The following is a 13800-nucleotide window of genomic DNA, read 5'->3' as shown; positions in this document are numbered from 1 at the left end:
CTGATAGACATGTTCTGTTGTGTATCTGGAACTAAAAAAGAATGTCACATGATTGCTGACACATTCTGACTGTAGAGATGACAGAAGAAATGTGGAAACCAGCAACCAATGGAGAGATAGATGTTAAGTTGTTCAACTCAGTTAACTGCTTTTCTATGATTTTTTCTGGTTCCAGTTTTGTAAAGCCTTTTTGCACATAGTTTACTGCTGGATTCCTGCTGAGTTGATACAATAGACTACCATGGCTCAGGCAGATCCACTTACAAATGGGGGTAACTAAAGACTGAATGTCATTGTCTTTGGGGTCACAAATCCTCTTCTTAGAAAGTGCCTATTATCAACTAAAAAAGAAGTAACAAAGAGTTGTGTTGTCTATAGCTAGTCTTTCCAGTGATATGCATTGAAACAGAATACACATTCCTTTGTAAGAACCCAGGAGAATTTGTTTCTTTCAACTGAAGTACATTTTTTGAAGATGTTCAGAAAGGTATTATTTTCAATTAGTGCATGCATGGCATTTAATATTGGGAGCAGGGGAGTTAAGTAATGAGTATCAAGTTGAAAATACATATCAGTAATTTGTATATCATGGGACCATCTGTACATATATGTTGACATATAAGATGATGGCAGAATCAAAAGAAATATTTTGGTTTATTATACCCATTTTTTTATGAGCTTTTGTAATTATCTTCCAGTTTCCCTAGTCAAATCTATTAGAACTGAAGGACAAGTTATCATCATTAGACTGGAGAAGTGTGAAACAGTAATTTATTTTAAAATGTTGCTATTTTAAAATTTATGTTGGAATTTCTTTATGAATCCTGAGGTGTGCCTGCTTAGGAGTCTCAAAACATGTGTTAAATACCATAGCTTCTATCTTTCTTTTCTTTGTGCAAATAACTTCCATTTCCCATGATGGTAGTTTTCAGGGGAACATATATCCATGCTATGCTATGCTACAATATCTACCTACCATAGGCACAAATAATAATAATTATTGTTGTGGAATCAGTCTTGGAATCAGCCTTGAAATTGAGATTTTTTTTTTCATAGGGAGGCTAGTACTTTTTTCTTGACCTTTGATGTTCATTGAATTTCAGGGTAACTTTTTGTTTATTTAAGTCAAGTTTAGCTAAAGTTTTTAAAGATGAATGAGTACTAAAAACAATTTGAGTACAGAAATTGTTAGCTTTAATCACGTGCTTCAAAAATAATAGTCAATGTAAACTGTAAGAGAATGACCGTGAAATAGCAGGATGATTTGAAGTTGCCAGCTACACCTTTGCAAACGGATGCAAATATTTGTTGCATTCTGACATTGACTCAGTTTTACCTAATTAACTTATAATATTAGTCATGTTGTATTCTCTATCTAAATATATTTTTCATATAGGTGGGAAAGAAACAGTGGTTTTGAGCTACTCCAGGCTGTCAGTAAGGGGGAATGCATCAACTGTTTATTTATGGTGCAGTTATCACGGTATTCTTTTTCAGACATCTCAGTCCTCTGTGTGCATGTCATGATGCGGTGCTGAATGCACTCTGCTGTTTGCAGCAGGAACGCGTGTATTCAGCAAACATTGTATATAGAGTAGTTTTTAGGTTCCCAGGCTTCACAATTCTTCACAGTAGCATTTACTCCAATTTGAATAAATGGTAAACACTTGCTTTAATACATGCAATAATCATGATACAATCAAGTTCTGCGTCGCCTCAACCAGCATATGGACAGTTGAGGCTTTATGGGGGACCAAACCACTGCATGTTTTATTCCTACACTGTATAGATGCTCTTGGTGCATCCAGAGTAAAATTTTTACTATTATACTTCTGAACAATGTACTAATAAGAGTAAATGGATATGTATTTAAAATTCAAACATTTTTCCAAAGCAGCATACACATCTTCAATACTTTTCTATGATGCTATTAGTATAGAAGATCAGATGCTGTATCCTGCACAGGTGGTTGTAACATAACAGCAAAAGTCAAATGAAATTGGAAATGTGAACTTTGTATCATAACAGCAAGTTTTATCATCAAGTGTATCAAGATAGTGTTGCATTATATGTGATCCAGTATATGAAGAACTAACAATAAAAGGCAAATAGAAATCCAAAAGGTCAATGACAATACCAAAGCTTCTGGCATCCCACACTGATGTGAATGGTACTTGAAACTGTTCAGGCAAGGTGATTGAATATAGACTCCTACTTTAACAGTTAAAATGGAAAAAAAATATTATGACACTGGTTTCATCTCACATGAGTACAGGAGTATAAATATTCTAAGTATTAAGATAAAAACCAAACAACCAACTTAGTGTGGATCACAGGACAGAACATTTGAAACCTGGAGTTGAAAATTCTCCCTAGGACCAATATACATTTCTACAGAACCCAGAAATTTAGTAGGAATATTATGACAAATAACTAACATGTCGTTTTGAAAATTAAACTCATTGATACCCCAAAACAAATCACATTTCCCCTTAGCTTTAAAGAGATTTTATTCACCTATGAGATCTGGTCCTTTGATGTTATATTTGAAATAACTAAATTTTTCAACCACCCTTTTTTCAAATAAAAAAAATAGTCTTCAGAAAAGTGATTGTTTTGAAGTGTGCAGTGGCTGATACTTGTAAAATTATTTGTCCTATTTCTAATGAATTCTACTTTCTTGTAATTTTTTTCTTTTGAGTTATTTTCTCTGATTCTCTTTTTCTAAATCATGTAATTAATGAGAAAATTTGTCTAGAATGTATGTATCATACAAGGATAACTCTAAAATATGAATACTTTGTAATTGTGAGGATGTTGTGCTTTAATATTTCTTTATTAGATATGCCTGTTTCACTTGTGATTCTTGCTGGGAAGAGAAGAAGAAAGATTTTTTTTAAACACCCTAGGACAGATATCTGGGGTCTTTCTTGAATTCTGAATCTAGCTTTGTCACAATCTAGCAGGGTAATTTTGGGTGTAGTAATTGTTTTTAGTGTGCTCAGCATTTCAACTTCCTCACCAATGAATACTAAAACAAAGCTCAGTACAGAACCCTTCTTACATCAAGATGCTGTTATTTCTCAATGAAAGTAATTTTTCTCTCAGATGAAACTCACATTAAGACAAATTATCTTTTTTTTTTTTTTTTGTAGGATATAAACCATGATGTGCCCTCCATCTTTTAGGCTTTGGAAGAAATTTTTCTGAATAGAGGTTGTTGGTGAGAGTTGTAGGTTGCTAAATAATTCTCAGCCAGTTACATGGGAGCATGAGACTTGCACATTTTCTGGAAACTTAGAATTATTAGTCAAGTAAATATGGAGAAAATGAAGGTTTTTGAAAGTGGAAGAGGGGTAAATTTTATGGCTTTTCATATTCAATTTAATCAAATTGCTCAGCAGAAATTTTCAATTTTATGAAAAAAGCATACAAATTGTTAAATATTCAAGGTATTCATCCTTTGTCTTCTTATATAAATATAACCGTGATTTACACAAGATAAGTGATTCTACGTGGACAGATGTTCTTACAACAAAATTCTTAACTACAAAAGAATCCTTTCTAATGACCAATAGGTTTTCCAATGTGTATCTTGAACTTAAAAGAACAGGATAAATAAAGGAAAGCCATATGAATGGCATTGAAAACTACTAATTTGATGTATATTAAGTAACAATGTTTTAACCTAGAACGTTATGTGATTACTTTTTAAATTTTATTCTTAAGTTTTAGGTGGACACAATATCTTTATTTTACATTTATGTGGTCCTGTGGATTGAACCCAGTGCCTCGTGCATGCTAGGCCAGTGCTGTACCACTGAGCCACAACCCCAGCCCCATTATGTGATTATTAATATTGGTAATTCGAAGAAGCTACTTATAGTCTTTGATTTTTGTAATATTTGTTCATTCTACAAAGATATGTCTGTATCCTATAATCAAACTATTATTGCTACATACATCATAGTTAATTTATTATCACTACATTTTCTATGACCTTTTGAGTAAAGAAAATAAGAGGATATAGAAACAACAAGGAAATATTTATGCATTGGAAGCAATATTTATATTTAGATCTCTCATTAGGTTTTGCTAATCATTTTCATCAAACCACAACTTAAAAATGGATATTACAAGTTAAGAATTATGCATATTTTGAAAGCACACATAATTGCCCATGTTAAAAAATATATTAGTTTTAAATGCCTTGTATTTTTGAGTAGAGTTCAAGAGGGTTTAAGGGCATTGACATTTTTACTATCCACTTCAATCCTTCCTATTTATTTGCTAAGTGATTAGTAATATTTATATTTCGATCCACCAAAGGCCTGTGACATTACAACTGGCAGCTGCTTTACATATGTATTCTTCACGTATGTAAATAAGTATTTTCAATCAGCTTTCAACATAAACTTTGTGCTTATAGTCTAAACGTATTAGCAGCTTACATTACAAAATCTTTATGACTATGGCATGGCATTTAGTATTTTTTTAGAGAGTTGATAAAGATCAGTTTGTCACTACAGAAAATATTCATCTTACCTTGGCCTAAGAAAACACAGAGAAATAATGTCCAGGGAGCTAAACAATCAGAAAAAAATCAAGGATTCAGGTTTTAAACAGGTTACTGGTGCCAGGCTGCGTGGATTGTGGGAGTCCAATCAGGCTTCATATATGGATCTTTGGAACAAATCTACAAAGAGGAGCACTGTGGAGGTTGCAATATAGATGCACGTAGAAGTAAACATGATCATTGACAATGTTTATGGATGCAATCAGAGCAACTGCGGCAAGCTTTGTAAAATTTTAAACTGTTTTAGCTTAACTTTACTGTTGTTCTGTGCAAGTAGATGCAGCTTTCTCAATGAGAGGAGTTAACTAAGTCTAGATCTGATATTTGTTGGAAAAACATGAAAACATGGGTAGGGAGCAAAAAACAACAGGAACATTAGAACAGAAACAAACACATAGCTTCCATATTTCTTTATTTAAAGCATATTTTCTCATTGGCACATCACCAAGCAAAATGAAAGAACAAATTCACATGCATTTTTCCAAGTATCAAAAAGTATTCAACTATTTAAATAATATGAATTACTAAACTTAATGCAATCCTAAGTTTTGAACAAGAAATGAATTCAAATATATCTATATTGCATATATTATTCTTTAGTATTATTTTTTCTTTAAGCAAAGGATTTCTTATGTTTGTAGTACACAATAAGTAACTTGTAAAACATGCAGTTTTCACAGGTCATGGAACCACTCTTATTCAAATAAACACGTTTAGGTTTTCTATACCTCTTTCTTGTGAAATTGAGATCTGCAATGAAATATTTTTCTAAAACTCTATTTTCAGATTCATCATCCATAAATTTAATATTCATTGGTATTTTATTCCTTTCTTTTATCATTTGCCATCTACTGTGCTAAGGCATCTATTATTTTTTTCCCCAAATTTACAGGTTTTCTTATCTCCTGGATTTCACCCAATTTTTCTCATCAAGAATATTTCCAGAACTAGAGACTGGATAGTAAAACTAATGACTTTGCTCTTAATTCTCTTCCTGAAAATGTAAGTTAGTATGTTTCACATATTTAAAAGACTACTTTTATATTAGTACAAAATACTTTCTAAGTTTCAGTGGTTTTATTTTCCATCCTCATTACATTTCTCCTCAAATCACTTAATAAAGACTTTGAAAAATTCTTCCCTGCCCATAGGTCTCATTTATACTTTGAAAATGGTAAAGATAAACCTTTATGATATTCTTTGTGTTATTTCTTTTATAAAAAAGTGATGGCATAATCCCTACAATTTCAAAAATATATTTCATAGATTACAGTCAGAATCAATTTGGGGGGTCATAAAATCTGTGAAGATGAGAAGTGTTAAAAAAAGAACACTTTGGATTAGCAAAAAAAAAAATTAATTGAATGATGATACCTAATTAAATCTAACAAATCAATGTGTTAAACAGTATTCACGGTAATTATTATTAAGAACTTTAATCTTCAAAGCATTTTATGCAAAACAGTTGGTTCTCAGCCATTTGGTGAGGGCAGAAAGTATCTTACCAAAGTCCAAAGGCCACAGAAACAGTATGGAATTCTCCCACAGTTTCATTATTGTCCCTCTCCACATCTCAAAACACTTGGGAACTCACATAAACAAACAGAGCGTTTCCTTCTACATAGAGTTTGGCAGATTTTTTTCATTCTTTATAGAGCATTTATTTACCTTTATTAAACTGCATGATGGAGTTTGGGAATATTTGAAAAATTATTTATGTAAAGAGAAAATAGCTATACATCTGTATCAACATACTTGTTTACATGGTGCTAGAATATATAGATGGTTCTAGATTCTAACTAAAATTCTGAGTTATGTAGGGAAGGGGGACAAAACTAGAATTTCTTATGCCTTCTATGTATCAAATGTAAGAATACTGGTCTGTGTTATAACTCAAGATTTTTTATCTCTTGATTTTTAAGATGAGACCAATGTGTGTGCATGTTTTCTTAGGGTCAGGACCATTTGGATTGGGAACCAGGACGATGATGCAGGCAAGGTCTGAGAGAAGACTGAGAAGGATCATTTGGCTTTTGTATCCTTAGGCTTAGAAGTCAAACAGTAAGATATATACTGAGTGCTCACTATACTAAGCACTTTATTTAGACTAACAAAAGTAACTCTTGCATCAATTCTATGAAGAAATAGGTTCCAGAACTTGTCCAGCATAGCAATAGCTAATTAACTGCTCACTAAATAGTAAAGTTGAGATTGTAACACAGGCAGTCAGACCTTGGAGAGAAAACTTCATCTTACAGAAATGACATTGTAATCATAAATTCCAAGTCTTTTAAGACTTATAAAATTTCCAAGACTTATAAAATTTCCTTAAGTTAAAATAATTAAAATAAATGTACCCTATAATATTAATGCAAATATTTGCTTTTTTCATAGTAGATCAGAACATAGGGCAGAAGTTGAAATCATAACTTGTATAAGTAGAACGTGTCCTGTTCCAGCAATGGAATTTTCCTTCACTTCTCTCAAGTTGAAAGTCAGCAGTAGAATTAAATTGGCAAATGTAATTCTAAGTAAGAAATAAGTTTGACATATGATCATTGGTATCAATATTTTCTTTTCTAGTTGAACTTTAATCTAAAGAGGTAATGAATAATGGTCAAGGAAAGTAAGATATTATCCAGATTTTTTCTGTAATTCATTTTTAATATTAAGATTTGGATGAGACTTGAGAAAGGCTTTATTTCAAAATTTTTTTTTTTTACTCACTGAGTTTTAATATAGATTATTCAGATCTTTTTATTGGTTATACTGATGTTGGCTTCTAGTCCAAATCACTATTAAAATAAATGCATCCTCCAAATGAAATGTTTGTGATTAGAAGGGCAATTTGTTTTCTTATTTCCAAATTTAATGAGCTTGTTGTACATATATTTGCTTAAGAGATATTAAGTAATTTTCTCTAATGAAAAAAAAATGTTAATTTCTAAACTGGCATTTATTTGTTCTACCCTTTGATATCTTTAAAGCAAATGTCTTGAGATAAGGAGGAAAAAATAAACAAATGAGATATTACTACATTATACTCTGGGATTCTCAGTCCAAATCTTCTTGTTTTCACTTTGTTAGTAACAGGGTTGGAGGTAGCCATGAAAAGAAACATCCTGCTTTTTTCTTAACTGTGGAGGACTCCAGTGACACTGTCTACAGATTTTGATAGTTGGCTCACTTCCACCCTGGCTTCTACATAATCACTGTGTTTTTACTTAAACAAGGTCATGGACTTGTGTTGATTGCTAAGACATTTGGTCAAAGAACAATTGACCTAAAAATGCAACCTGTGGTCATAGTTATAACTATGGGAGGAACAGGGAGAAAGGGGAAAGAATAGCAGTTGCTTCCTCTTAATGATTTTTCTCTGTGTTGTGCCTTTTTAATAATTTTTGTTAGTTTATATAGTATGTGTCATGACCACTAAGATTTTAATGAAACATTAGGAAGAAGTTTGAAAGCTTGCTAAATTATTGTTTTAAATAAATGAGGGCTCCCCTACCCATCAACAAATTTAGAGTATCTAGTTTTGACCTGGAAGCCCAGGTCCCTAAGCACTTGCCTGTTTGGGATGCATCTTGATTGGGTAAAGACAGGATGATCTGACCACTCTGTCATTTATGCAGAATCACTGCCTGTTGAGTGACCAGAAGGCCAAAAGATCCACCCTGATGCCTGAATAAAGAGTAACCATAATAACTGATATAAAAAAATTCCTTGCCAAATATTTGATCTTTATTGTCAGATCATTTAACTATTTCTTTCCATGGTCAGACTCTCAATGAGTTAAGGAAATTGGGCTTCCTGACTAAAAAACCTAAAGATAATTGTCGATCACAAAGCTGCTGGTGTCACAGGCTCCTCATCAAGTTTTACAACCAAAGTATGATAGAAAGATTTTTAATGAGGTCATGAGTGAGCAAATAGGAAGGAGAGCTAGCTGTCAAACCATGCAAAAATCACAATAAAGATTCATTTTTAATTCCATGTCAAAGAAAGTTGGGTAGACATTGAGTCTCTAATGTTGGTATATTATGTCCCAGCTCTGAATCATCAACTTACACAAAATGCAAATGTACTTTCTTTAAAATCATGATTAACCTATTTCAGTTTTAGAAAAATTAATGTTGCAAATTGCCTTTTGATCTTGCAGGCATGTCTTCATGCTGTGATTCTCATGATCTTTGTCAGTTAGGTTGACGTGTGCTGTTCGCTCACATCCTTTGGTTCACTGCACTGGCATCTTTATTCAGGAAATCTCCTCCCATCTTAGGACATATTCACAGTAAACGGAAGAAGGAACACACACTTTTTTAGGAACAGATTTTGCAAATGATGGCTATCACATTGAGAATTGGAAACCAATTTAGAATCATTTCTCCCCTAAAACCTTCCATTTGATTTATTGAAAGAGCAATGACTTCTAGAAATGCTTGGTACTCAGACAACACAAATTACAATATGAATATTTATGACATAGGGAAAACTACAGATTCTTTTTATTCTATGTTTTTGTCACTTTGTTTACACTAGTTGCTTCACTTTGTATACTAGAATATAAATTCCTGACTGTAATGCTGATGTTACGATGGGAATTTATTTTTGTAAATCCATAAATGCTTTTGCCACTGCAATCATATTTGTGAGAACTTGGGGATATTAAAAAAATGCCTCTTCCTTTAGGGTTAATTCCCTGGAAATAATTGATATAGGTGTGGACCACGGAAATAATGAAAAAAACCTCATGCAAGATATTTTAATACCATTATGCTAAGCAGTACTTGTATGCAATTTTCAAAATCTGATTCATGCTAAGCAGATCTTGTTTTCTACTTAAACCAAGGTATTGAAACATGTAATATTGAAATTTTGTATATACTGTTGACTTATCACCTGATGGCTAAAAGGATGTGTGAAAAAAATTTAAATTTGTGACTTTAGGTTCAATTCTGGAAAACTTGTGATCAAAATTCTTTGCAGTTGGGAAGTTTATAGTGATTATCACATTACTTAAGGTTTGTTCTCAAGAAATAGTCATTTAAAAAAGTGAATTGGCAGGTGGAAGTTTCTAACCCAATAGAATTATGGGTTTTAGCACAATAAATATGCTATATTTCATCAGGGAGGATTAACTTTGATTTTTTTCACACTTTATTTAAATGTGGATATTTTTTCATGATACAGAATAAAATGTGCATTTTATGGAACTTGTTTGAATTGGGTCTTTCTTGGAAATTGCTGTTTTTAACTTGGTTGGATACATGAAGAGCCCCACAATACAAAAGCAGGAAGCAATGGATTTAGGGAAAAGTCTTTTGATATTTTAGCTTTGCCAATGTTACTTTTAAAATATTTTGCTCTGATAAATTATACTGGCTTGTATAAGTAAGAAAATTGAAATAGTATCATATCAGAAGTTAACATTTTAAACCTAGCAGGAAATTTGATTTAGAAGGTCTCTCTCCACCATAAATGATAATGATCAGATCTAAATAGAATTGGAGAAATTTTTATTTTAAAATGGTATTTCTTTTAATGTTCCTTAATTCTATTAATATATTAAATTCTATTAATGACATGACATTATGAGTTTATGTAAAGGTGTACAAAGATGAAAATATTTTTGTATTTTTTTAGAAAAATCATGAGTGATTTTGTCACTATCTTATATTATTATTATTATTTTGGTACTAGGGATTGAGTGCAGGGATGCTTAACCACTGAGCTACATTCCTAGAGCCCTCCACCCCTTTATATATTTTATTTAGAGCCAGTGTCTTGCTTAGTTTCTCAGGGCCTCTCTAAGTTGCTCTGGGTGACTTTGAATTTATGATCCTCCTACCTCAGCCTCCCAAGCCACTGGGATTACAGATGTGCACCACTGTGCCTGGCCATCACTATCCCTTATTAAAAAGCAAAAGCTCAATAATATAGGAAGATTTTAACATAAGAACTACAATTTTTTCTAATTAAGGAAACATAAGTTTAATTAATTTTTAACATCACTTGGAAGAGTTATTCAGGCATATTTAGTTGTTCTCCAAAACTATATTTTAATTCGAGAGCAATTACATAAAATTTCTTTTCTGCTATGGAATTACTAGGGTATAATTGGGGGGGGGGATTTCAGACTCAGCTATCAATGATACGGGAACCAAGGAATGGTAATCACACAGAACTAAAGAGGTAATCAGAGTGGAGGGGTGTTTTCTACACAGATTTTCTTTAGCAAATGCTTTCTCCACTTTTTGTCCCTCAATTCCTTCTTGTTTCCTTCTATGCACATACTGTCTACCATTCATCAATTAATTACAATCTTTTCTTATAGTTCTGTGGTAATAACTCAGTTGAGAAAGATACCATGTTCTCAAAACATGATAAAACATATAGATTTTCATGAGAGAACACCCAAGTACCAAATGCCAATAAATCAGGATGATACCAAACTTTCTATCCTATGGGATATTTCTCCTGGGATTGTGATGAAGGATGGAACACATTTTAACCTTCCAAACCTCATTTTCAAGGCCAGCGTGCTTCCACTCCCAACCAGCAAAGGCTTTGCTTTGTCAGATTGTTGAAGACCGTTTTCCCATATCGAGTTGAGTACATTTTGTTTAATCTAAACGAATCAGCACAATGTGCTTTCATTTGATTAAATAAAGTTATGTCCAATCCAGTGACTCAGAATCAACTTCTTACGGCTGAAAGGGACATTGGAAGTGAATCAGCACCACAACTACTTTGAGAAACAAAGAAACCAAGAACTGGCAAGGTAAGTAACCCTGGAAGTTATATGAATACTTAGAGGAGGAGTTGGGACTAAAATCCAGTTGTGTTGACACTGAGTCTGATCTTTTTACCACTGTATCACAAGCTTCTGGGGTTTTCCACAGTGTAACACACACACACACACACACACACACACTCACTCACTCACACACACACACTCTCACATGCACTTTAGTTGATGTTATTGAAGATGCTGCTTGTCCCATCTTTGTTGCTGCAGATTAATAGTTATGTGTCCAAGTATGTGATTCAGATAAAGATGCATGTGTCCTCTATTTCAGTTTTTGCAAATTAATATTAGTATCTCATAAAAGGTCTGTTTTCTCTCTTTGATACTAAGATTGCTATTTAGCATCCTATACTCAGGATATTCAGTGTGCAACTAAGAGTTTTAGAATCAGAGCTGGACAGATCATCAGTTTGTTATATCTGGATAAGGCTACTTAGTTTGCCCAGACTTCAAGAATACTTAAAAAAGATTGTTCGGATGCTGACTACCTCAGATCACTGTGAGATGAGTAGAAACTGGAACTTTGGGGCTTCTTGTCTCCTGTGGGACCATGAGTGCACCAAACACAGCTTTCTGTTTTGATTCTGTTCTCAGATGCCCAGACTTAACTCTTTCAGTGTGTATATGCACACACATATGGGCAGATGACATTTTCTTTGGTTCTTAAAATTCTCTAGGACTATTCCCATGAAAGAGTCATGAGTATCTATGTTCACAGTTTATAAATAACAGTGCTTAATACAATTAGTGGCTGGTGGAGAAGTACTAGCCTCTGGTCATCTGGTGTCATTTGGCTCTTGAACCAACGTTACTCCCACCTTCAGCTAAACCCAAAGCATGGGTTGTCTTCCACAGCTGAATATTCTGTTTGAAGCCCAATGTCAGACTTTTCTGGAAACACTTCAAGCTAATGCCCTGTGAGCAACTGATTGCTAGGAATGTGCCAGGAACAAGACCTGGGTTTTAGAAGGAAGGCAGAATTTTAGCTCTTTCAGGTCTATAAGTGTCCATGTTCTCTGCTGTTAACACCCTTCCCTCAACTCTTAACAATTTGAGAAAGGAAAGAAGGGAGATTTTCAGAGCCCCAGATCTCTGCAGCATGCAGATACTCTCTCCTCTTCCCTGTAGTTTTCCACTCTGCTAAAAGCTGGGCTAGAAGAAGAAACACCGCAGGTAACCTTGAGCTGGTAGGTTTGTGGCTCCCTGCCCGACTGAAGAGTCTCCCTTCCTGACATGATACTGGGACTACCTTCCAATACTTACAGTGTCACAAGACCTGCCTCCCTCCCGCATACATCCTGACAGGGGGCTTGTCTGTAATGCTCACCGAACTGCATCTGTTGTGTTTTTATTCTCATTTTTCTTGTTTTAGTGAATTTGATTTTGATATAGAACCAAGTTCTCAGTATTTTGTATGTGGAATATGAAGAGAAAAGGAAGAACTAAGGCATGATACCAAACAATCCCCTTTCACCCCCTGGCAAAAGTGGAGGGAAGGCAGGGAGCAATTTGCCTTTTAGGATATCAGCAGCAATTTAGATGCTTCTGTGCTGGAGTGGCCAGGGCCCTCTTTTTCCTCTCCCTTTTCTCTGCTTGTGTGTACTTCATGCTTTGTGTAGCCTAAAGTAGGTTGGGGAGAGACCAAATGAGATAATAGCAGTGACAGTGCTTTGAAAAATATAATGGGCTTTACACAGCTTGAGATTTTCTCTATTTGCCATTGATTATCCCAGGAGTCAAGAACTTACTGAGAAGTACAGAACTTATTGAGAAGGAACCATAAATATTAATAACACATTTGACACCCAGCGCCTAGTGAAGTTCAGGTTTTCATACACACACACACACACACACACATATACGTATATATGTATATACATAAACATATGCATACATGTGTGTACATATATATTTTCATATATATATGAAAAATTTGGCAAGTTCAAAATTTGTCCAGAAACAAAATCTGGAGTACTTGCACTTGCCTGTCAACTATAAGGTGGAAAGCAAACACCACCTATGCCCTCCTTTAACACTTTAACATATGGGCTATAAGTTCATTAATCTTAAAATTAAATGAAAATTCTTCAGAGAGCAGTATTATTTGAGTTTTTCACTTTCAGAATTAGTTACAATATTTGATGAGATTTCTGTTGCACGGATTAGGATTTGGATGTTGTTCGATTCTATCCTGATTTAAAATTCAGAGCTATAAAATAAATTCCCAAATTTCATGCCAAAGCACTAGAGAGGCCACTAGACATTGTGTTAGTTTAGGATTCTGACTTAATGTGCCTAGGTACACATGAGGGCCTAATGCTGGAGTTGACAATTTGAAGTGTGTATTCCTGACATGATACTGGGACTACCTTCCAATACTTACAGTGTCACAAGAACTGCCTCCCTTCCGCAT

Source organism: Spermophilus citellus (genome assembly GCF_964194105.1).
Source record: "Spermophilus citellus genome assembly, chromosome: 4".
NCBI classification, from domain to species: Eukaryota; Metazoa; Chordata; class Mammalia; order Rodentia; family Sciuridae; genus Spermophilus; species Spermophilus citellus.
Note: the sequence above shows the minus strand (reverse complement) of the source record.